This window comes from Dasypus novemcinctus, chromosome 22, assembly GCF_030445035.2.
Source record: "Dasypus novemcinctus isolate mDasNov1 chromosome 22, mDasNov1.1.hap2, whole genome shotgun sequence".
Lineage (NCBI taxonomy): Eukaryota > Metazoa > Chordata > Mammalia > Cingulata > Dasypodidae > Dasypus > Dasypus novemcinctus.
Genome location: NC_080694.1, coordinates 17,328,312 through 17,352,821, shown reverse-complemented (window position 1 = coordinate 17,352,821; position 24,510 = coordinate 17,328,312). Strand labels below are relative to the sequence as shown.

The following is a 24,510-nucleotide window of genomic DNA, read 5'->3' as shown; positions in this document are numbered from 1 at the left end:
AGAGGAAATCTCAGAAGAAATTAATAATTACCTTGAAACTAATGAAAATGATAACACAACATACCAAAACTTATGGGATGCAGCAAAAGCTGTACTGAGAGGGAAATTTATAGCCATAAATCCAAACATCAAAAAAGAAGAAAGAGCAAAAATTGAAGAGCCAATTCCACACTTGGGGGAATTAGTAGAAAAAACAACAAAGTAACCCAACAGGAAGAAGAAAGAGAGATATAACAAAGATAAGAGGAGAACTAAATGAAATTGAAAATAAGAAAGCACTTGAAAAGATAAACAAAACCAAAAACTGTTTCTTTGAGAAGATCAATAAAATTGACAAACCCTTAGTGAGACTAACAAAGAAAAAAAGGGAGAAGATGCAAATACACAAATAAGAAATGAGAAAGGAGATATCACCTCTGACCCCACAGAAATAAAGATTATCATAAGAAGATACATTGGAAAATTATATCCCAAACAAAAATGACAATTCAGAGGAAATGGACAAATTCCTACAAACACATAAGGAGACTATATTGATGAAAGAAGAAATTGATGATTTCAACAAACCAATCACAAGTAAAGTGATAGTCATTAAAAACCTCCCAACTAAGAAAAGCCCTGGGCCAGATGGCTTCACAGGTGAATTCTACCAAATATTCCAGAAAGAACTAAAGCCAAACTTGCTGAAACTCTTCCAAAAAATTGAAACAGAAGGAACATTACCTAACTCATTGTATGATGCCAACATTACCCTAGTACCAAAGTCAAACAAAGACACCACAAGAAAGGAAAATTACACACCAATTTCTCTAATGGACGTAGACACAGATAACCTCAACAAAATACATGCTAACCATATTAAACAACACATTAAATGAATTATACACCATGACCAAGTGGGATTCATTCTGGGTATGCAAGGGTGGTTCAACTTAAGAAAATCAATCAATGTAATACACCATATAAACAGATTGAAGGAAAAAATCACATGATTATATCTATAGATGCAGAAAAAGCATTTGATGAAATACAGCACCCTTTCTTGATAAAAACACTGCAAAAGATTGGAATACAAGGAAATTTTCTGAACATGATAAAGAGTATACATGAAAAACCCAGAGCCAACATTGTTTACAATGGAGAAATACTAAAACGTTTCCCTCTATGATCAGGAACAAGACAAGGATGCCCACTCTCACCTCTTCTATTTAACATTGTCTTAGAAGTACTTGCTCAAACACTGAGGCAAGAACCAGATATAAAAGGCATTCACATTGGAAAGGAAGACGTCAAAATTTCATTATTTGCAGATGACATGATCCTATACATAAAAAAACCTGAGAAGTCTACAATAAAGTTTCTAGAACACAAAAATGAGTTTAATAAATTTGCAGGTTATAAGATCAATGTGCAAAATTCAGTAGCATTTCTGTACACCAATAATGAGCAAGCTCAGGAGGAAATCAAGAAACAAATACCAGTAACAATATAGTAAATAAATTTCAAATACCTAGGAATAAATTTAACTATAGATGTAAATAACTTATACACAAATTACTAAACAACACTGTTCAAGGAAAACAAAGAAGACCTAAATAAATGGAAGAATATTCCTTGTTCATGGATAGGAAGCCTACATATTATTAAGATCTCTATCCTACCAAAACTGATCTACACATTCAATGCAATCCCAATAAAAATCAACTTTAAGGGACTAGAAAAACTAGCTATGAAACTTATTTGTAAAGGAAAGAGGACTCAAGTAGCCAGACATATTGAAAAAGAAAAATGAAATTGGAAGAATCAGACTACATAACTTCAAAACATACTACAAAGCTACAGTAGAGAAAACAGCATGGTATTGGCACAAGAAGAGACACACAGACCAGTGGAACCAAATTGAGAGTTCTGATATAGGTCCTCACATATATAGTCATATAATATTCGATAAAGCCACCAAACATCTCAACTGGAAGAGAATGGCCTTTTCAACAAATGGTTCCTGGAGAACTGGATATCCATAGATAAAAGAATGAAAGAGGATTACCAACTCACATCTTATACAAAAATTAACTCAAGATGGATCAAAGACCTAAATATAATAGCCAAGACCATAAAGACTTTGCAAAGCAGTGTAGGGAAGCATGTACAGGAACTTGTAATAGGAAATGGCTTCATGAACTTCACACCAAAAGCATGCGTAGCAAAAGAACAAATAGCTAAATGGGACTTCCTCAAAATTAAAGCCTTCTGCACCTCAAAGGAGTTTGTCAAGAAAGTGAAAAGGGAGCCTACACAATGGGAGAAAATATTTGGTAAGCATATATCTAATAGGAGACTTGTAACATGCATATATAACGAACTCCCATATCTTGAAAATAAAAAGATGAACAACTCATTTAAAAAATGGGAAAACGTTTTAAAGAGACACTTCTCCAAAGAAGAAATACAAATGGGTATGAAGCACATGAAAAAAATGCTCCAAATATCTAGCTATTAGGGAAATGCAAATCAAAACTACAATGAGATACCATCTTACTCCCATAAGATTGGCAACTATGAAAAATCAGAAGACTACAAATGCTTGTGAGGATATGGAGGAATGGGAACACTCATCCACTGCTGGTGGGAATGCAGAAGGCGGGTGGGGATAGGGACAGATTTGGACAAGGAGAAAGGCCAGAGCCAGGGACACAGCAACTCACTTGACCACCCCCAAATTCCTCCAATCTCTGAAAACCACTGAGCTTTCCTAAGGCCATCAGTGAATGTTCAGGAGTTTGTCTATTTCACAAGCTGTCCCGGCCCCACTAAAGTCAAACAATACTATGGACTTCCAGTATCAACAACTTATTTTTGATTGAGCTATAATTAACATGGCATAACTTCAGCCTGTGAAAGTGCCATATTCAGTGCTTTTTAGTATATTCATAAAGCTGTAAAACAATAACCACTATCTAATCCCAGAATGTTTTCATTAATTCCAAATGAAATCCTGCACCCAGCAGCAATCACATTCCCCCAAAGTCGCTCAACACATCACTTAACAACCACTAATCTATCTTCTGTCTGGATTTGCCTAGTGTGGATCCTTTGTATGAATGGAGTTCTGTAAGTGCCTCTAGTGTCCAGCTTCTTTCACGTAGCATAATCCTCTTCAGGTCCCTCACCTTCTAGCATATATTTGTACTTCTTCATGTCTTACAGCTGCTAACACCTCGTTTTCTTTGTCCCTTCATCATTTGATGGGCATTTGTGTTGAGTTGCTTGTACTTTTTGGCTATTATGATAATAAACTTGCCCCAGAGGTGGCCAGAAGGCCTTCCAGTTGGCTCCTGTCATGTTTTGAATCCACCCCTGTGGACTTTGGTGCCTTCCATGCTCTCCAGTAGGCCATGATCATTAGGTTCCTCTCACATGTTTCCTGGCCAAGACCTGGACTCACACATGCCTCCTAGGTGCCCTCTTCTCTTTTCATGGAAAATAGGATTTTGGGACCACAATCTGGGCATCAGCTACCAGATTTTCCTTACTTATAGGCCTGCTCAACAAAGAGAGCTGGAAACTCTGTTATTTACAGAGAAAATGGATTAGTTCTGACATATATTTGCTAATTAAAATGTAAGATTATAGTGTTTTTTTCTCTGATAAACTTTCTGAAGTGGCTCCAAAGCCCACAGCTGAGGCAGGCAGGAGGTTGGGGCAGGGTCCTAGGGCTTTGTGTTGTCAAGGTTAAACCTTTAGCTCCTGAACATTGGGGAAACCAGGGGATTGCTCAGGACAGGGCCTGTCCCACCCAGAGAGGAAGTCTTTCAGTACTTTACTTTGTGAGGAGGTGTGTCTCTGCAGGACTATGGTCCTCAATCCTGGTGGCCTTCCCTTCCCCCTCAGGCCCTCTCAAACCTCCCCCTAGGAATTGTCCACACTCCAGTGACCAAAGCAAAGCACAAATTTTGGACAATAGATACAGCCATCCCAGGGGATGGGAGCAATGTCAGCACCTGCACCTGCTGCTTTACAAGTTCTAAGGGCTCAGAGCTGACTCCTCTTGAGGACCATCAGTAGCAACACAACAGAGAGTTAACTGGAGATCCCCAAGATGGTGGACCTCCAACCACACCATCCAAGACCTCACCTTGACCCACAGAAAAGACTGTGGGGTTTTTCTACCTTACAATGGGTAAGTATTCTTCTCTTGGCATTCAGAGTCCATGGGTGATGCCTCAGGCCCCAGCAAGGCAGCAGAGGCCACCAGGTACTGATCACAGAGGCCAGGGTCTGCCAGGGATTTTCTGGGTTGAGAAATTGCACAGTGAATGGCAAGGCAGTGGGAAGCACTAGTTCTTAGGAAGCAGTAGTGTTTATGGAAAAAGGCCCAGCTGGAGGCTGAAAAGTTGCATCTCAATCCCCCCAGTCTACTCAAAAGGAGAGAATTCTTGTATGTCAGGGATGGGGATCCCAAAGCATGAAATCTAATGTAAAGCTTTGACCATTGGGCATAGAGGGAAACTGAGGATGCAAAGATCTGCCTGCCCTTGGACCATGTGCTAATAATCTTCCTCTGTCCTTTTCCTTTCCACATTGTTAGAATTGTTTTATTTTTTTTTCTGTATCTAGTGCTCATTTAAATCTAGAGTTTGCTCTTGAAAACAACAAGTTCTTATTTGGTGCTCAAACAAAGCCCCAGTCAAGAAGGAGAAAATGTTCTTCCTCCAAAATGGTAGAAAGGCAGCCACTTCCCTGCCCAGGGTCAGGAAATGGTCCTGGCAAATGGAAGTACCTTCAACTTCTAAATCCAGTAGTCCCCATGGGTGGGCTCTACTCCTTCTAGGTGTATTGATACTGAAGTGCACTTTGCTCTGTGAGAGGGGATTTCTGTGTTTGCTTCAATAAGCCAAGGAGGGGTGGCTGGCTCTTTTTGCTTTTCCCTTCTAAAATTAACTGATGACTGCATGATTTCTTATTTGAATGAACAATGCAAGAGGCTGCACCTCATTTCAATTAACACTGTAAATGAAAGAACCAGTGGTCAACTCCGAGGCTGTAGTTGAAACAAGATTTTAATAATAAAATATTCTCATCTAACATTTATTATTTACAATAATAAATAGCCCAGACTGTCTGATGAGGAGGGAAGTGACTGCTTGGCCTGGCCCACTGTGGTTGGGGGTCAGCAGAACTGCTTGGCCAGGAAGATCTGGGCAGGGGACCCTAAGACTGGCAGGTACCAGGGCTCAATTTGATTGTCCCCTTTCATAACTTGGGTCCCTTCAGCTTCTTCCCCAGAAAGGCTGAGAAAGCTCTCTTCTTGAGCTTGGTGTCCATGGGTGAGACACAAGAGGACATTAAGGTTTTTTTCTCTCTCTATTTATTGAAAAGCAATAAAAGCAAAGTCAGAAATCTATTTCATAGGATAGGAATATAGCATGGCCAAATTCCATCCCACCTACCTTAGTACAACATGTTTACATAGCAAATATGCTGTTTTTCCATCATGGTAAAATTTCATAGTCTAAATACATTAGCTAAAGTAAAAGAGAATATATATCATATATTAATGAAGGGTTAGTATTAATGAGGCTGAAAGTTTTAAATCTTAACAAGGTAAAATACAATAAATGTACAGGTCTAATTTTTATTATAAGTCAAGAAAAATAATTGTGAATATTTACCAGGAATAATTCTCTTGAATATGACATTTCTTAAAATGTTATTCATTTTGAAATTGAATTACAATGCAGGGTAAAGCAATTTATGGGTTTACTTTGTCATTGGTAAAAATCTCTTTATTGACAAAGCTAAATAAAAATATATTGAATTAAAGAGGATTGGGTTTGACACAACGAAGAGAGGAAGGACCCATTATATATATATATGTCCCTTGTCAGTTGATTTCACTCAAGAACTTCAGAAAGCAGCTGGAAGACAGGAGAATCTTGTGAAGAGATGAGTCCAATTTTATGGAATTTCTTTCTCAATTTTCAGATTTCCTGGCGAGCAAATGAGAGAGCAGGGTCTGTAAATAGATTACTTGATTAATTGAACAAGTGAGGTCTGAAGCCAACTCACAGCCACACAAAGTGTGTCTACGTAGGGACACTTTGGTCCCCGACTCCAGGAGAGGTAGCAGAACCTAGATTTCAAGTATTCAGGCAGAAGAAACTAATATTCTTCATTTTTATTAATCAAATAATAGCTTGGTCTACTTTTCCAGAGATGAACTGAGTTTCTACCATAGACTTCCTCAGTCTCTGAGGTGCTGTTAAGGGATTTTGCTGGTCAGGTCACACCAGCAGGAGGACCTGGGGGGTCTCTTAGTCTAAACTAGTGCTGAGCAATGGAAAGATAATGTGGCCCACATACGAAATGTTATATTTTCTAATAGCCATATTAAAGAAAGTGAAAAGAAACAAATCAAATTAATTTAATAATCTAGATATTATCATATAAATATCAATCAATTTGAATCATTTGTCAGCCTTGCTCTATCTCCGCCCCTTTATCGAAAGTCTGCACTGAATTCTACTGGAAACTCTTTCGAGGAAGAACAGGCAGCCACTGATAGGAAGACAGAGAGTGACACAAACGAGCCAATAAGGAGGTGGATTGCAGGGTTTGAGCCTGAGGCGGGGCTCCACTCCTTCATGCGTGCTGCAGAGGCATGGCTGTTGTTCAGTGGTGGCTTCTAGTCTATTGTTTGTCAGGCACTCCCAAGTTCCGCTTCTTGTTTCTCAACGGCTGCATGGTGAAAAGGAAGCCATGGCTCTCTGAATCACCACCAGCATGAAAATTGATGTTGAAAACAAGAGGAAGATTAGTATGGCAGGAGCAAAGCGAGTACCTTTGATCACTGCAGCAACTTATAAAACTGGACTGTGACAAAGAATAGCTCTTGGAGACATTGGTAATGAGGTCATTGGACAGCCACAAGCCAAAATGCCTCTGAAAAAGGAGGAAAAGCTTCAGCTGTTGGAAAAGTTACTGCTAAAACTCTAACAAAACCTCTGAAAAAAGCACCTTTGCAGGTGCTAGAACCAGAGCCAGGGTCATAGACAGTGTGGGAGCTGAGCCCATTAAAGAAGAAAAACTTTTGCCTGAGCCTATTTTGGTGGATAGTCCCTTTCCAAGCCCAATGAGAACAGCTAAATGTGTCCCTGCAGATGAGTATTTTTTGCCAGGCTTTCTCTGACTTAATTCTTGCAGTAAGTGCTTTGGATGTAGAAGATGGAGCTGATTCAAACCTTTGTAGTGCATATGTGAAAGAAACTTATGTTTATCTGAGACAACTTCAGGAAGAGCAAGAAGTCAGACCCAAATACCTACTGGGTCAGAAAGCCACTGGAGACAAGAAAGCCATCCTAACTGACTGCCTAGCGCAGGTTCACATGAAATTCAGGCTGCAGCAGGAGACCATGTATTTGACTGTTTCCATCACTGATCAGTTCATGCAGAATAATTGTACGCCTTAAAGATGTTGCAGCTGGTTTGTGTTGCTGCCATGTTTATTGCAAGCAAATGAAGAAATGCATCCTCCAGAAATGGGCAACTTTGCCTTTGTGACTGTCTGTATTTATACTATGCACCAGATCAGACAGCTGGAAATGAAGATTCTAAGAGCTATAAAGTTTAGTCTGGGTCACCCTCTGTCCCTGCACTTCAATATTTCTTCATCAATTGTAACCTATGTTCCACACTAGTGAAAGGTATTATTAGTAGGGGAGAATGTGAGGGGTTGGGATATATGGGAATCCCCTGTATTTTTGATGTAACATTTATGTAATCTAAAGTGTCTTTAAAATTAAAGAAAAAAATAGGAAAAATTAAAAAAAAGATTGGAGAAATTGATGTTGAGCACCATACTTTGGCCAAATACCTGATGGAACTGGCTATGTTGGGCTACACTATGGAATACCTTTCTCCTTCTCAGATTGCAGGAGGAGCTTTTTGCTTAGCACTGAAAATTCTTGATAATGGTGAATGGACACCAACTCTACAGCATTACCTGGCATACACTGAAGAATTCCTTCTCCCTGTTATACAGCACCTGACTAAGAATACATCATGGTGAATTACGGGCTTACAAAGCACATAACTACCAAGATTAAGCATGCCACCTCTAAACATGCTAACATTAGCGCTCTAACTCTAGCACAGATGAATTCTGTGATAGTTCAAACTCTAGCTCAGGCTGTGGAAAGATGTAACTTGTGAACTTGAATTGATGTATTTTAATATTTGCAAATAAAATTGTCATTATGTGCTGCCATTACAAAAAAAAAAAGTAAAGTAGCATGATTAAGGTTGTGACAATTTGGAGAAAAAAGAGAAATTGGGAGGGGAAAGTAAGAGAATTTCATAATAAATTAATCTATTTGTTAAGAGGTGTTGAATGGGATGAGAATTAAGAAGGGCTTAAACTCAATAAGGAACATAAATAGTTAAGGGAGATCCAACAATTAATTCTTCAATCGATTCTAAAGTTTTGATGTAGCAATGGACTTCATGCAGGGGGAAATCTCTAGGCTATGGTATCCAGTTACTGACTATAGGAGTTTAGAGGTGTGTGGTGGTCTCCATGTTTTTAGCTAAGGACAACTAAGGCTTTCCTTTCTCATTCATGGACAAATGGGGAAAAACTGACTTGTACATATGGTGTCCCAGAGCAGATCTGCTGAGAAAACAATGTTTTACTCCCTTAAAGGAATTTTGAATAGTTTCATCCCAAAGAAAGGAATCAATTTGTTCAGGTTTAAGCAAGGGTGAACCATCAAAAGAAAAGTAATCATCCAATTTCTACAATGTTCCATGAGACTTAGAAATCACCCTAATTTATGTTTGTTTGTTTGTTTGTTTTCTTGGAAGGAGGGAAATTTAGAATGCTTTGGATTTGATCAAGTAGTAGGAGGAGACAGTTGGAGCAGGGAGGACTGAGAGAGAAAATGTGACCAATATCAGTAGGTGTTGTGAACCATAAATTAGTTGGAATAGTATAAACAAGATGGTGATGTTTAAATGTTACTTCTTTGGCTAGGAGAACAGGGTTATAAATGGGAAAACGTTTGTTATTTGGTCTGTTGAATCTGATTCTAGGCATTCCAAATTAGCATCCCTCCCATTTGGGAGAAAGATGTATGTGCTTGAAATAATCCAAAGAAATCCCTTCTGAAACAGTAAGTTGGGCAGAACAGACTAACAGAAATTGACGTGTGCCTTGTAAAGCTCTTACTTGAAAGGGAATTGGGAGGGATTCAAGGCCATGGATTTGTGGTAACTCCCCCCATTTAAATGCAGTACTCCAGAGAGCAGGGTTAAGGAGGGCTGTGGTATTTAAGACAGGGAATGTGGTCCCAGTATCTATAGGCCTCTTATACCCTAGTTGACAATTATCAGTTCTCTTTCACCTAAAAATGTGATATAAGCATTTGGAGAAACCTCTGCTGTGTCCTGGGAGCAGGCCAAACAGTCACATTGAAAGATACCTTGCTTTCCTGGAGGACAGAGATCATTCAGGGGATCACTGCTGCTTTTGAATTTAGTTTTTATTTTATTTTATTTTACTTTAGAGTTTTGGGCAGTTTTTTGAATATCCAGGTTGTTTACAGTAATTACAAGTAATGGCACCATGAACCATGGTGCTTATGTACAAATTTAAAGGATGCTTTGAGGGCTTTTTGCTTTTGTATTTGGAAATTCATGATCTGTGCTACTTGTATTTGTTCTGTTTTAGCTTGGAAGGATTTTTTTTTTCTCAGCCTTTTATAGATGTGATATAATTGATCTGTAAGATTTACTAAATCATTTAGGTTCCATTGTGACCAAATTTAGTTGTTTATGTTTTAGAGTGGTGCTTAGTTTTTCCAAAAGGGCATTAACAAAAAATAGAATTAAAAAGAATAGAGGTCTTATAGTTAATATGGTCAAGATCTGAGAATTATTAAAGGTTTTATTACAACTGCTACAATATTCATATAAGGGTTCATAAGTCTCTGGGTACATTGTTGAATTTTATGACAATCAATAATTTGGAGAAAAATTCATGTATCATTTCATTAAGTTCCTTAGGTACTGTATATTCTTCATTTTTTCTCAGTAGTTCTTCATTTTGAAAGGTCATTTAAGGAGTTTATTCAGATTTGACAATGACCTTCAACCAGCAGTGATGTAAATTAATTAAAAGGCTCGTAAATATGATTAAACTTTTTTCCCCCAAACTTTACTGGGTCTTCAATAGGATTTGGGAAATCTCTAATTATTACCCTCAATTTGATCTTTGTCCAGGGGGCTTGTAACAGTTTGGAATTGTTTATGAATTCCAAAAATAGATACTTGATTATGTTTGTAAACTGGTCTGTCCCTCTGGGTGTACTAGATTGTATGAAATGCAGAGGTTTCACCTTTACTTGATTAAATAATGATTAAGGCTTTGGTTGGGCCATGTCAGTAGGACATTGAGTCCCCACTGCCTTGGTGGGCAAAGACTCACAGAGGAAAATACATAGCAGAGGAGTTAGTGGAATACCAAGAATTAAACATGCAGGAGAAGAACACAGAGGACTAGAGATGGCTCCATAGACACGGCAGAGGCCCAGGGAGAGAGCAGAGCAGCTGTGCCTGGAGAGAATTGAACCCTGGGGAGAAGGAAAAAGCCTAGAGAACTTCGTAGTCTAGGGATGACCTTGTGGAGAGAACAGAGCAGCTTGGGCCTGGAGAGAAATGAGCTCTAGGAGAGAGATAAAACTTATCCCAGCCTACAGCTGATATTGGAAGAAGCTGGACAACAAAGCCTTAAGGGGAAGAGGAAGGCTGAATGTCAGCAGCCATCTTGCCCCAACATGTGGCAACAGACTTTGGTGAGGGAAGTAACTTGTAGTTTATGGCTTGGTAACTATAAGCTTCCACCCCAAATAAATACCCTTTATAAAAGCCGAAAGACTTTTGGTGATTTGAATCTGCATCCATTTGGCTGCCTAGTACAGGATTGTACGTAACAGATGAAATCCCTGATTCTCTGTATTTTGACTGAGTTTTGAAGGACATAAGAAGATAAGAGCAATCTAGAGGGAATTCAGGGGAATCTTTAAAGGAGGGGAGTTCCTTTAGCTATGATAGAGGTGGTTGCTTTGGATCCTGTTATTTACACAATACAATGTCAACAGAGAAATAAGCCAGCAACAAATTATGATTTGTGTTGAATAAATTGAAAACCCAAAGAAGAGGTGATTGCAGGGATAAACAGTAATGGTTAAATTACTTCATATTATAGACCACTTTAATCAAACTTGATTAGGTAACAACTACACTAAAATAATTCTTTACTTTTACATTAAAAAGTCAATAAAATTTGATACAACTCAACACAAATACAGACCCTTCCAAAAGGTAAAAAAAAAACACTTTAAAGTGCTTCAATATTTTACCTAAAAAATGTTGGAAGTATTTAAATTAGTATGTTATATTATTCATAAGAAAAGAAATAAATACTGAATTATGAAACTGTTAAGCATAAATTCTTTTGATACAGTTTTATTGATCTAATATTAGCATACAATAAATTTAAGCATGAATTTAAAATATATCATTTATTGTATTTTGATATTTATATATACTTGTGAAACCATCACCATAATCAAGATACTAATTGTGCTCATTGCACTAAAAAATTGCTTAGGCCCTCTTAGAATGCTTGACTTGTGATCTCTGCCTCCCTTTAATCCTCAGGCAACGACAGAACTACTTTTTAATATTATAAATCAGTTTTCATTTCCTTAAGTTTAACAAAAATTGAAATAGTCAGCATGTATGTTTTCTTAGTTTCTTTTACTCAGAATAATTTTGAGATTCATCTAACATGTAGAACATATCACTATTGAATTCAATTTTATTGCTGAATAATAGCTCATTGTTTGGATGTACATTTTGTTCATCATTTTACCTCTTGGTAGACATTTGGGTTTTTTCAGTTTTGGGGTTTACAAATGAAGTTGCTATGAATGTGTACAAGTATTTAAATTAAAGTAAACTTTCATTTATCTTAAATAAGTGCTTAAATGTGCAATTGTTATAGATTATATCGTAATTGTATAGTTAACATTCTAAGAAACTGCTATAATGATTTCCAAAGTATTTGTAATACATTACACTCCTATCATTAGCATGTGAAAATTTTGGATCTTCCATATCTTTCCTACATTTGGTATGCTCTGTCATTTTTTATTTTAGTCATTCTAATAAGGGCAGAGAGACACCTAATTTATGTTGAATTTGAATTTTCCACATTATAAATGTTGAAAATATTTTATGTTTTTTTGCTTTCTGTATATCTTTGTTTGGTGATGTGCCTGATTAAATGATCTGAATTGAAAAAGGGGTCATAATTGATGACCTGCTGAAATAAGAAGGACTATAAGGAAGCAGACTTGGCCCAGTGGATAGGGCATCTGTCTACCACATGGGAGGTCCACAGTTCAAACCCCAGGCCTACTTGACCTCTGTGGAGCTGGCCCACGGGCAGTGCTGATGCGCACAAGCAGTGGCGTGCCATGCAGGGGTGCTCCCCGTGTAGGGGAGCCCTACACACAAAGAGTGCACCCCGTAAGGAGAGCCGCCCAGCGCAAAAGAAAGTGCAGCCTGCCCAGGAAGGCCGCACACACAGAGAGCTGACACAGCAAGATGATGCAACAAAAAGAAACATAGATTTCCGTGCCGCTGACAAGAGAAGCGGACAAAAAGAAGAACACTCAGCAAATGGACACAGAAAACAGACAACTGGGGCAAGGGAGTGGGAAGGGGAGAGAAATAAATAAAATAAATCTTTAAGAAAAAAAAAAGAAGGACTATAAGAGAAATCTGTGGAAAAGGATGTGGCTTAAGCAGTTGGGCTCCTGTCTACCATATAGGAGGTCCAGGGTTCGATGCCCAGGCCCTCCTGGTGAGGACAAGCTGGTTTGCATGGTAAACTGGCCCACACGGGTGCTAGCCCATGCAGAAGTGCCATCTCACACAGGAGTGCCACCCCATGCGGGAATACCACCCCATGTGGCAGTGCCAGCTGACGTGGAGAGCTGACACAGCAATATGATGTAACAAGAGACACAGAGGAGAGAAAATAAGAAGACATAGCAGAACAGGGAGTTGAAGTGGTGCAAGAGAGTGATCACCTCTCTTCCACTCTGGAAGTTCCCAGGATCGGTTCCGGGAGCCGCCTAATGAGAATATGAGCAGACACAGAAGAACACACAGTGAATGGACACAGAGAGCAGACAGTGGAGGGGGGGAGAAATAAAGAAATAAATATTGTTAAAAAATGAGAAATCTTTGAACAACTGTATGCCAATAAAATAGATAACCTAGATGAATTGGTCACATTCTTAGAAACACACCAACTACCTACACTGATGCAAGAAGATCTCAGAAAGCCAATTAATGGTAAAGAGATTGAATCAATAATCTAAAACTTCCCAACAAAGAAATCCCAATACCATGTGACCTCACAGAGGAATTCTAACAAATATCAAGAAAACTCACCTATGGTTTTGCTCAAACACTTGTGAAAAGTTGAAGAGGAGGAAACACTGCATAATTCACTCTATGAGGCCAACAGCATACTCATACCGAAGCCAGATAAATATATCACAATAAAAGAATACAACAGATTAGTGTTTCCTCAACAGAATACTAGCAAACTGAATCCAACAGCATATTAAAGAATTATATATCATGAGCAAGTGGGATTTATTTATCCCTGGTATGCAAGTTTGGTACAAAATAAGCAAATCATTCAGGCATTGATTTGCATAAGGAGATGGCAGTCCACATGGGAATAAAGTTCCTAAAAAAATTCACGTTGGAAGAACTTGAAGAAGGGAAAAATGGAATATATAATGGTGTTCTTAGCTGGAGCACTGAAGATGATGAAAATATGACACTGGCAAGGTGTACAGGCATGATTATTGGGCCACCAAGTGTGGATGCATGGAGCATACCAGTGCTAGCAAAGTGTCAAAATATAGCATTAAAGTTTTTTTTCAAGAGCTAAGATGTTTAATATCCATACAATCTAAGAAGCTGCCACAGTCACCAGAAGGACACATATTCAACAATTAATTTTATTGGATCTCAAATTTGTCCTAAATTAACAACCATCTTCTCATGTTAATATATTGATTAAGGATCACAATGCAAAATACATTAAGTAAAAGAATTCCAACCTGTAAACATGACTGGGACATTTGTAAGGACATATTTAATGTATATATACCTATTATGTCTTTAGATAACAAAAAGAAAAATGCAGCACAATTTTTTTTTCTTTTATCAAGGAACTTTCATTTAAGCATAAACCTGTAGTACTCAAAGTAAAATTCAGGTTTATAAGATGAAGGAATGACAAGAAGCGTCAGATTGTTGTGGAAGAAGATACATTTCTGAAAAGTAATTTAAAAAAGGAAAATCATAAATGGCATGCTTTTTCTACTCACTTAGTGGGAGAGCTGCAATCTAAATTGTTTAAAGTAGAAGATCAATGGATATTTTTGAAAATTTTGTTAATTTTTGCAGCAATGTGAGTGCTGAATACTAGTAGTAGCAAAATATATTCAAGATTGTTTTGATACCTATATTTATTTTTAAAATGTCAGGGGGAGGTTGATGAATTTATGTTAAAAGCTCTTCCTGTGTGTTACATGTAACAGACATTGTAAATATTTGTTTATAGTCTTTGTTTAACAAAGACTATAAATTTAAGTTTAAGTAAAACAAACAAAAAGGAAAAAGGGGTAAGAAATTTTGATCTTCAGATTAAAATTACTCTTAAAATGTAAATAAAATGTGGGCAGTATCCTCAGGGAAAAAACTAAATTAAAAAATCCTTTCATGTAATATACTAAAAACAAACACACTGTGCTGAATTCCATTCACTTCTGACTTCTGGCTGCTTCCTGTGACTTTCTCTTTATGTGTCTGAATTTCATTCTGCTTATAATGAATGATTAATACGGTTAAGACCCATCTTTCTTCCACTGGGTAACACTTAACAAGTAGTCTCACCAAAAGGTCTTCATTACAATGGGTTCATACCGATAGGAATAAAATATGCTTGAGAACAGGTTTTTCTGGGGTCCATAGCCTCAAGCCACTACAGCATCCTACAATGCCCAGGACTGTCCCCCACAACAAAGAATGATCTGTTCTAAAATGGCGATAGTGCCTCAGTTGAGAAGCCTTGTTCTCAGTTATAAAGTGCCCTATAAATTATCTTAGTTTATAGAACTATATATCAATAAATTTTGGAATATATATTGCATGTCTTATTTTCACAATGGAGTCAAATTTTAAAAGGATAACTGTAAAATCCTTAAATCTCTATACAGTTAGTAATACACACTGTAATAACTAATATGTGCAAAAGGAAATTAAAATGAAATTTTAAAAAAATTCAACTAATAATTATTAAATGGCATATCAAACCTGGCAGCGTTTAGCAAATCCTTGCTTAAAAATTTTTATAGACCCAGATATTACATAATACAAAAGAAGAAAAGCTATAAAACAGTGATATGAATTGTTACCTCAAACATTAGGAAAAAGAAACAACAAAATACAAATAAAACACAAAATAAAAATAAATAATGAAGACAAATAACATTTTAAAAAATAGAAAATGATCTCTATTAGAGTTTTAAAATGCCAAAAATCAACACTTAAAAACAAATACGATCTTGTAAAAATGATTTTTTTTTGCTTTCAAATTGTGCTTTAATTTCTGTAGTCAGATATGATGCAGTGAGATATGAGTATTAACTGTTGTTCATCCACAAAATAAAAAGCACATTTATTCAGATTTAGCCCAACAGCTTTTACCCTTAATAAGAAAGACAAGGAAAGTTTGAATTTAATTAAAGCTAGTTCATCTTCAGTGTAAAAACTAGGGGATATAAACAAACTTCAGGTGTTATATACAGTAAATAAATGTACATTACCATATTTGCACAGTGCAGCATTTAAACAAAGTCTCATTTCAGCTTTTACTGTTAAACATAACCCACATCTCAATCTCGAATAAACATTTCACAATACATAAACCCAATAAGAATTCTGTGCACAAATACATGTTATAGAAATCTGATTTCAAACATAAATAAATTGCCATGACCTTACATTTTTCAACAGCTTACTTTTCTATTGTAATTTTTAAAAAATAATAGAAAAATATATCAATGCGCATTCAGCTGCTATGAAAACACCCGTGATCTTGTGCCTTTAAACCATTCTTTGTGTAGTGTAAAGCATCACACCAGGCACTTTTGGAATGAAATTTGCTAAACTCCTAAGACTGAAGAGGCTACAGCATAAATATTTACGTTATAATATGGTAACAAAATAGTTAGCTCCTTATTTGGGAGGCAAAGGGGCAGAGAAGTAAGTGGAGATAAGTGCTAGTTTTAAGAAGGCTCATAGAACATATGTGTAGTAGCTAATGGGCTAGCATATTTTTAAAAACCTCTACTGAAAGCCTAACACCAACCTCACCAGGGACTTTCTGGCTCCTCTCTGTGAGGCAACAACACAGGTAGTCAGTAGGTTTGCTGTGCCAGCTGTCCTAGAACGCTTGAAGGGTCTTGCAGCTCATCTGAAGAATTAATAAGTTTGCTAGTTCCCTTGCCCAGAAGATTTTTAATTAAATGATCTGTTTCTTCCCCCCCCCCCAAAAAAAAAAAACTCTTTTGGGAGATAACTTAGGCTGGGTGAGTGGAAAAGAAAGCTGTCACTAATGTTTAAGCCTTTGTCTAGTTTTGGCTTTTCACATAAAGAGGTTTTTTGAGCAACATCTGGGCTTTGGTTCAAACTGTACAGACCAGTCCCACAGGATGAGCAGAGTCAAAGGCTTGCTTTGTGTATCCTGGCCTTCCCTATCCATGTTAGTATCTTTTTGATGGGGTGAACTGAAGAAGATACTAAAAATAGGTTTGTACAGGTTATCTTAGAAAACAGTTAAGTCTCCCTGAATTCAAATGCTGGGTGGGAGATGCTGGTGCACCAGCTGCCACACACAATCTAAGAAAAGCAGGATACACAGGAGACTCCTCCGTCACTCTGGCATAGATGGTTGCAGCGATTAGGAAACTGTGCCCACCAATGATCCACACCTTTTGGAAACCAAACCTAGTGCAACAGTGTGTGTCCATCATCACTTGCACCAGAGAGGAAACGACACAGCACTGGTCAGAAGTGTTCTCCTCTAAGGGAAGAAAATACATGTTCTGTGTTTCCAAATATTCGGTAATCTCTACTGCTTTTTAAGACAACATCTGATTATGTCAAGCCAGCTGCTACTTTCCAACAGAGAAGATCATTTTATATCTGTGTCCCAAAATTCAGTCTATTATCTATCAGAAAGAACTTTAAATTTAGAGGATGCAGTCTGGATTTCCTGCAGGAAGTTGCTTGATAGGTCTTCAGTTTTAACAATTTCATAGGGTGGCCTGTGGATGGTCTTGTAAATTCCATCCAAGAAGCATTTTTGGATTTGTAAATTGCCATCATCCTGATTTGGGGCAGTGCTGACATCTTTAAAAGGGCACATCCATTGTGGCAGGACCAATACCATACTGGTTCTCCATGACCATGGAAGTGTGGACCATCCTCTTCAGGAAGAGGGATGAGGACAACAAAGTATGCTAGCAAATTTTCACTGACTGTATAGCCTTCATTGACAATCACTGTCTTATACATCCCCTTGCCTTTGGTCTGCTCTAATTGCCGACACCAGTCCTTAAATGTGTCAAACATTACAGTATGGTTCTTGGCATTTGTGGCTATACTGGTTTGTGCAGCAGGTGCACAAGAACACAGGAACCAATGTTTAAGCAGTTTAGTAGCTTGGGTATGATGAATTATGCCAAGGAAAATCCTTTTGACTTCCTCTTCCTTTGTGTACCTCAGACAAAATTGGAAAACCCAAAAGTCTTTGCAGTGGATGATGAGTTTCTTGGTATATTTCTTCAGTTGTCCAAAATGAGCTTTCTTGTTTTTGTTTTTTTTGTGTTTTTTTCCCTCATCAAACACTCCATAAATCTGATCAACACGGTATAATGTCATTTTCTCCTATAACCTTATTTTTAAATTGAGTTTCATCATTATCCAACGCAGATTCATCATCACTCATGAACACATCTTGAAGTCTGGGCAGACAAGTCTCCCATAGATCCCAGGCTGACGTGAATCTTCTTGGACATACTTTATTACTGTGCTGGCTTCACAAAGCAGCTCTTCTGGCAACAAGAGTTACTTCCTTCTCTGTTATTCCCTTTGCGTTTATGTGAATTTCCTCCGGCCGCACATACGACACGAAAGAGGACTTAGGCGCCTTGGTACTGTCGCCACCACCCACGACCCCTTTCCCAGCAAACCACCTTTCTAGGAAGCAGCAACTCAGGAGAGCAGAGGCAGCGGCGAGGGCCCCCCAAGGTCAGCGTCCGGGCCATAGGCACCCACAGCTGGAGCCCCGCCCACCCCCAGGGCAGCGGCACCTGGGCACTGCCTGTGCCCGGCGCCTAAAAATGAAATTAACAAATCTTTTGGAAAGAATTACCTATATCAGTAGTGAAGAAAAAAATGCATTAAATATATTAAAAGTGTTATAAGAACATACAGTTGTACATTTTATAGTAATGAATATTGTACTTTATCTTAAATTGACACACTCCTGGAAAACAAAAGTTAACAAACTTGATAGAAGAAAGACTACAGAATATGATTAGTAATATCTCTCCTAATTCAATTGATTTGGGCATCATAGAAATTAGACAGGTCAAAGAGAAATGCTTGTCAAGATAGACTCACCAATGATATTTTTAACTTTTTAAGGAAAATTTTTGATATCTTTTAGTAGTGCAAGATTTATTATTCTTAAATTTTGAAAATTAATTTCCATAATCAGAACAGATTACATCTTAACATGAAATAAGAGAAATATTCTAGGATCATCTAGAGAAAACATCACAACTAATGTTATATATTTAAAATCTAGTCCGGCTCTGTGCATAAATGTCCTTTCCAATGTCATTGCCATAATTAAATAAATTAAGCCTAGAATAACTATTTGAATATAATCAAACTGAAACCTAAAGTTCAGAGAGCTATCCATATTGAATAGTATCAGTTTCATAATATAATTTTTAATACTTACTATTTGCAAATGTATTTTGAAAATCCAGTCCAAATTGCTCATTTTCATTCATCTCTCAAAACACCTTGCTGTTTCAAGCTAAGAGCAATCTCCTTCGTGCTAGAACATTGCTGAAAGCTTTCTTCACATCTTTGTTTCTCAGGGTGTAGATGAGAGGATTTACCAATGGGGTGACTACACAGTAAATCACTGACACCACTTTCTACGTGTTGAAATTGTACGTGGCTGGAGGCCGGACATAGGCAAAGATGATGGTGCCATAATAGATGGTGACCACCGTGAGGTGGGAAGCACACGTGGAGAAAGTTTTCTTCCAAGCTGCCTGGGAAGACATTCTTACTATTGTGACCACAATTTGGCCATAGGAGGATATGGTAAGTAGGAAAGAACTTAGAATCACCACAGAGCTACATGTATAGCCCAAGGCCTCTGCGAAGAATGTATCTGAGCATGACAGTTTGTAAATGGGGTCTGAGTCACAAAAGAAATGATTGATCTTCTGGGGGCCACAGAAGTTGAGGTGAGTGATAAGTATGGTAGGTAGGACAGGGGCAATGAAGCCCCCAATCCAAGATCCAGCTGAAAACCTTAGGCAAATATCAACACTCATGAGGACTGAGTAGCGTAGAGGGCTACATATCTCCAGGTACCGGTCATAGGTCATCACAACTAGCAGGATGCACTCAGTAGCCCCCATGGAGAAAAAGAAGTAGTACTGGGTTATACAACCCGAAACAGAGATGGTGACAACCTGTGATAGGCAGGTAGTCAGCAGTTTAGGCACTGTAACTGTGTTGTACCAGATTTCTAAGAAGGCCAAATTTCCTAAGAAAATGTACATGGGTGTCTGGAGTGTGGAATCCATGAGAACAATGTAAATGATAAGAGTGTTTCCTGTGAGCGAGAGCAGGTACACAATGAGAAACATCACAAACAATGTGAGCAGTGGATGGGGAACACTGGAAAACCCAAGGAAAATGAACTCCCTCACTGTAGTTTGGTTTTTCACATCCATATTTCATCTTCTCTGATCTGCAATAGATCAATAAAGCCCAGATAGTTAAGGTATATGAGAAACAAGGATTGGATATTCTCATATTCATTTTTTAATGACATAAAGGGATCCCTAACAATAATAGGAAATGTTGGCTGAGAAAAAAACGACATAATTCTAAACCTGGATTAAATTGTTGGGTTTTCAATTTAAAAAAATACTCCAAGTAAAATATTACAATAATCCCCATTTTAGAGATGAAGAAACAAAGTAAGTAGTTTTCACACAATTACAGAGATCTCTTGGTGGAACTGCTTTTCAAACCTGCAGGTTGATTTAAAAGACCACAATCCACATTCATACATGTAATGTTATTACAAAGAAGAATATGACACTGTCCCTTAATTAGAGCCTATTGAAAGGCCAACAAGATAAAGCAGGTCAGAAGCCAAGGGTTAGGGGCCTCTGGACTAGAGCTCTCAGCCATATGAGTAACCTCATAAGAGAAAAGGATACATATAATTTTAACTTCATTACCCCCTGATTGATGCCATCAAATTAGGGGTTGGTAAGTATCAATACATAGATAAAATTCTATATTTAGAAAACAAAACAATGAGTAGGGTTCAAAATTTGCTTGAAAGAGATTTTATTTAAAATATTCTTTAAGTTCTCTAGTCATAGACTTGTTTGCACAGTGGTTAAAAATAGTCAATCAAATCAATTTAGGAAATCTTTTGAGAAATAGTTGATTATCAAAACACATACTATGTTTACAAGGGCTTTAGGGCCAGAAATTTCAGGTGATATTTGTAAAGTAAAATTTTACTTGGTATCCATAAAAATTATTATATACATAAAATAAATTTATTTTACTATTGTTTAAAAACTCCAAAGAGCAAAGTCACAAGCTTGAAAATTTATATCACAAAAGAAAAACAGCTGAATTTAACATGGTGCCATTTGAGCTCACGTCTATAATGTCTTCTTTTAATCCTTTATGGAAGTTTTGAATTATAAAACTCTACTGAAATAAATATATATAGGCTTTAAAACACATATTAAGTTTAACTGTGGTGCATTTTTGTTGCAATTACATAATACTTTAAGATATAGATGATGGAAATTATGAATTAGGCGTATTTAAAATGTCAAGGAATATTAGTGTGGTTAGTTTACATTTTAGATGTATTCCTAATTAACCTATTCATATGAACCCCTTAAAAATTCTAAGGTTTTTGTCATATTTCTTGGATTAAAACAATGTAATTGTATACCTAAAAAATATCATGGCTATCAATATACAACGAATCTTTAGTTTAGGCTGCTTGGGTGAAACAGCTTGGACTAATTTAAAAATATATACATTTTTCATTATTTTGATTATCTGATTCTTTAAAGAGAATCATTAAAATTTATATTATTCACATAACACCAAAGATCCAAGGGATTTCTTAATTCCTATTATGACAAAAATATTGTCAGTTACTTTTGTCCTAGGAATCACATACTCAAAAAACTAAATTAACTCTTTGGAAAGAGTTTTGACAAAGAATCATAATAACATGATTCTATGGATATAATCCCTTCCCTTTCTCTAAGACATACCATATGTACTTAATGTTACCTTTAACAGAATTAGGATTAGAGAGTCTACAGATCAATATCGATATAGGTGATAATTCGAGGATAGAGAAAAGTAATTTAGTAAAGTATTTTTACAAAAATAAAAATAACAACAAAGAAATCAAGGAATATGTAAATAATTTACATTAATTTTTTGGTTTTAATTTTCAAACTATAGTAATACTTTTCTATCTGCCAGATGAGTGCTTTAGGAAGTATATTGTCTCTGGTAATAGAAATATCTAAAATAATTTTTTTAAATGTTTGCAGTCATGTAGCTGCATTTCCATTATTTCTGAGACAAGTGAAGAATAACGTGAATACTTCCAAAGGTATACTCACAGCTTATATTCTGTTTTTGATATTTTTCTGGAATAGAAGATTATTACTTAATTTTTTTTACAAATACTTCTTTTCAGTAAGAATATGTATTGGAGCCTATGTAGCATTTGTTTGGGTCAGAAGAAAATAAACCATAGTATCTCCTCACTGCTGGTGGCTGGGGATTCATTAGTTCTATTGCCTTATCAGCAATCCCATAAGTTGTCCCATGGCATCTATGCTGTAAACACCAAATTCTCTGTTGCGTTTTTCTTCTTCTTCAGATATCTCTTATTTCCCTGTTGACAAGGTACAGGGAAAGCCATGGCTAAAATTCCCTTTGTGAAAACTATTTTCATAATTTTTATAGTCTAGAGACCTGGAGAGCTGTCCTCTATCTTGGGACTTCATGCATGCTCCCTGAGGACTTTCTGTTGGTTTGGGATATTGTGTTCTCCCTAAGAAGAAAGAAAAAGCAAAGGAATTATAGGAGGCTTTAGCAAAGTCTTCATACATATTGAAGGAAGAGCCTCCAGATTTCTTCATTTATTGTATTGCCTACAGTAATCATGATTCAGAAGATGATTACAGAATAGTATCACACTTTAATAGGGTTCTCTGGGGAAACAGAACCAAAAGGAACTGTATATATTTAAATATAGTAGCAATTGACTTACACAATTATGGAGATGAGCAAGTGAAATTTCCATAAGGCAGGCTGTAATCTGGGAACTCCTATGAAGTTTTTGATGAATTCCCTAGGAGAAGCTGGACAGATAAATCAGAGATGGGAATTTTTGCTTCAGACTGCTGAAAACATCACTTCTCATATTAAGGCCTTCACCTGATTGGATGATAATTCTCTTATTCTTCAAGGCAATCTCCTCAATTTATTATAGATGCAATCAATCATAGATACAATCAACTTACTGATCATTTAAACCCTATCAGTAAAATCAGGCCAGTACTTGCTTGACCAAACAAGTGGACACAATAACCTAGAAAGTTGACACATGAACTTAATCATCATAGCCCATCTATTTTCAATCACTTGTCACCGATACACATCCCCTTAATCCATGCTTAATCACTAACTAAAACAATAGCAAACCCATTTTCAACTAGCAATACTCAACAGATGTGTGTACAATCAGAAACATATTAATTTTCCCCATAATAGGGTGCAAATCTTTAGGTAAAATTCAATTTTAAATTAGATGTCTTATAACTTGAATACTATAAAATGAAGATAACACAACTTAAGTCATACAATAAGGGGTTAGGATAGGGAACATAACAAAGATACTTGCTTTTTGGGAAACGGACTTTGGCCCAGTGGTTAGGGCGTCCGTCTACCATATGGGAGGTCCGCGGTTCAAACCCCGGGCCTCCTTGACCCGTGGGGAGCTGGCCATGCGCAGTGCTGATGCGCGCAAGGAGTGCCATGCCATGCAAGGGTGTCCTCCGCGTGGGGGAGCCCCACTCGCAAGGAGTGCGCCCGTGAGGAAAGCCGCCCAGCGTGAAAAGAAAGTGCAGCCTGCCCAGGAATGGCACCGCCCACACTTCCCGTGCCGCTGACTGACAACAGAAGCTGACAAAGAAACAAGACACAGCAAATAGACACAGAGAACAGACAACCAGGGGAGGGGGGGAAATTAAATAAATAAATAAATCTTTAAAAATATATATATATATATACTTGCTTTATGTATATGTACAGATATACTCATAACTAAACAAGGAGAAATACTCATAACCATTACAATCTTCATTTCTGTAACTGATCATGTGGTTGTAACTCTTTTTATACCTACTGCAGACTACTACTCCTTTCATATTCCCTTTACCCTCAGCAAGCACCTCACCTGGTCATGGTCCTTTGCCTGAGAAAGCAACACATTCCTGAAGTTTCTGTATCTTTGGTCGTCCTGCCCAGATTGAGTTGTTGCAGTTTTCCATTGACTTTACACACAGGGCATGATATTATTAAGAGAAACCCAAGGACATCTCTTTTATTCCAAGCAAATTCATTTGTACATCCATTGTTTAGTAGCAGTCAAATTTTCCTTTGAGAACTAGGATTAATCATTACAGTCAGTATAGTAATTCCTGTCTTAGCCTGTTGATTAAGAATACATGAGGGGCGGCAGACTTGGCACAGTAGTTAGGGCATCCGTCTACCACACGGGAGGTCCACAGTTCAAACCCTGGGCCTCCTTGACCCTTGTGGAGCTGGTCCATGCGCAATGCTGATGTGCGCAAGGGGTGCCCTGCCACGCAGAGGTGACCCCGTGTAGGGGAGCCCCACACGCAAGGAGTGCACCCTGTAAGGAGAGCCGCCCAGCATGAAAGAAAGTGCAGCCTGCCCAGGAATGGTGCCTCA

General features: G+C 37.4%; 3 pseudogenes; 1 reads left to right on the top strand and 2 right to left on the bottom strand.

Annotated features, from left to right (window-relative positions):
• Window positions 1–6,759: 6,759 nt before the first annotated feature.
• On the top strand, window positions 6,760–8,211 carry LOC101421228 (G2/mitotic-specific cyclin-B1 pseudogene; annotated as a pseudogene).
• A 7,643-nt stretch (window positions 8,212–15,854) lies between these two features.
• On the bottom strand, window positions 15,855–19,238 carry LOC101421661 (myotubularin-related protein 12 pseudogene; annotated as a pseudogene).
• A 21-nt stretch (window positions 19,239–19,259) lies between these two features.
• LOC101422107 (olfactory receptor 5A2-like) lies at window positions 19,260–20,201 on the bottom strand (annotated as a pseudogene).
• Window positions 20,202–24,510: the final 4,309 nt, after the last annotated feature.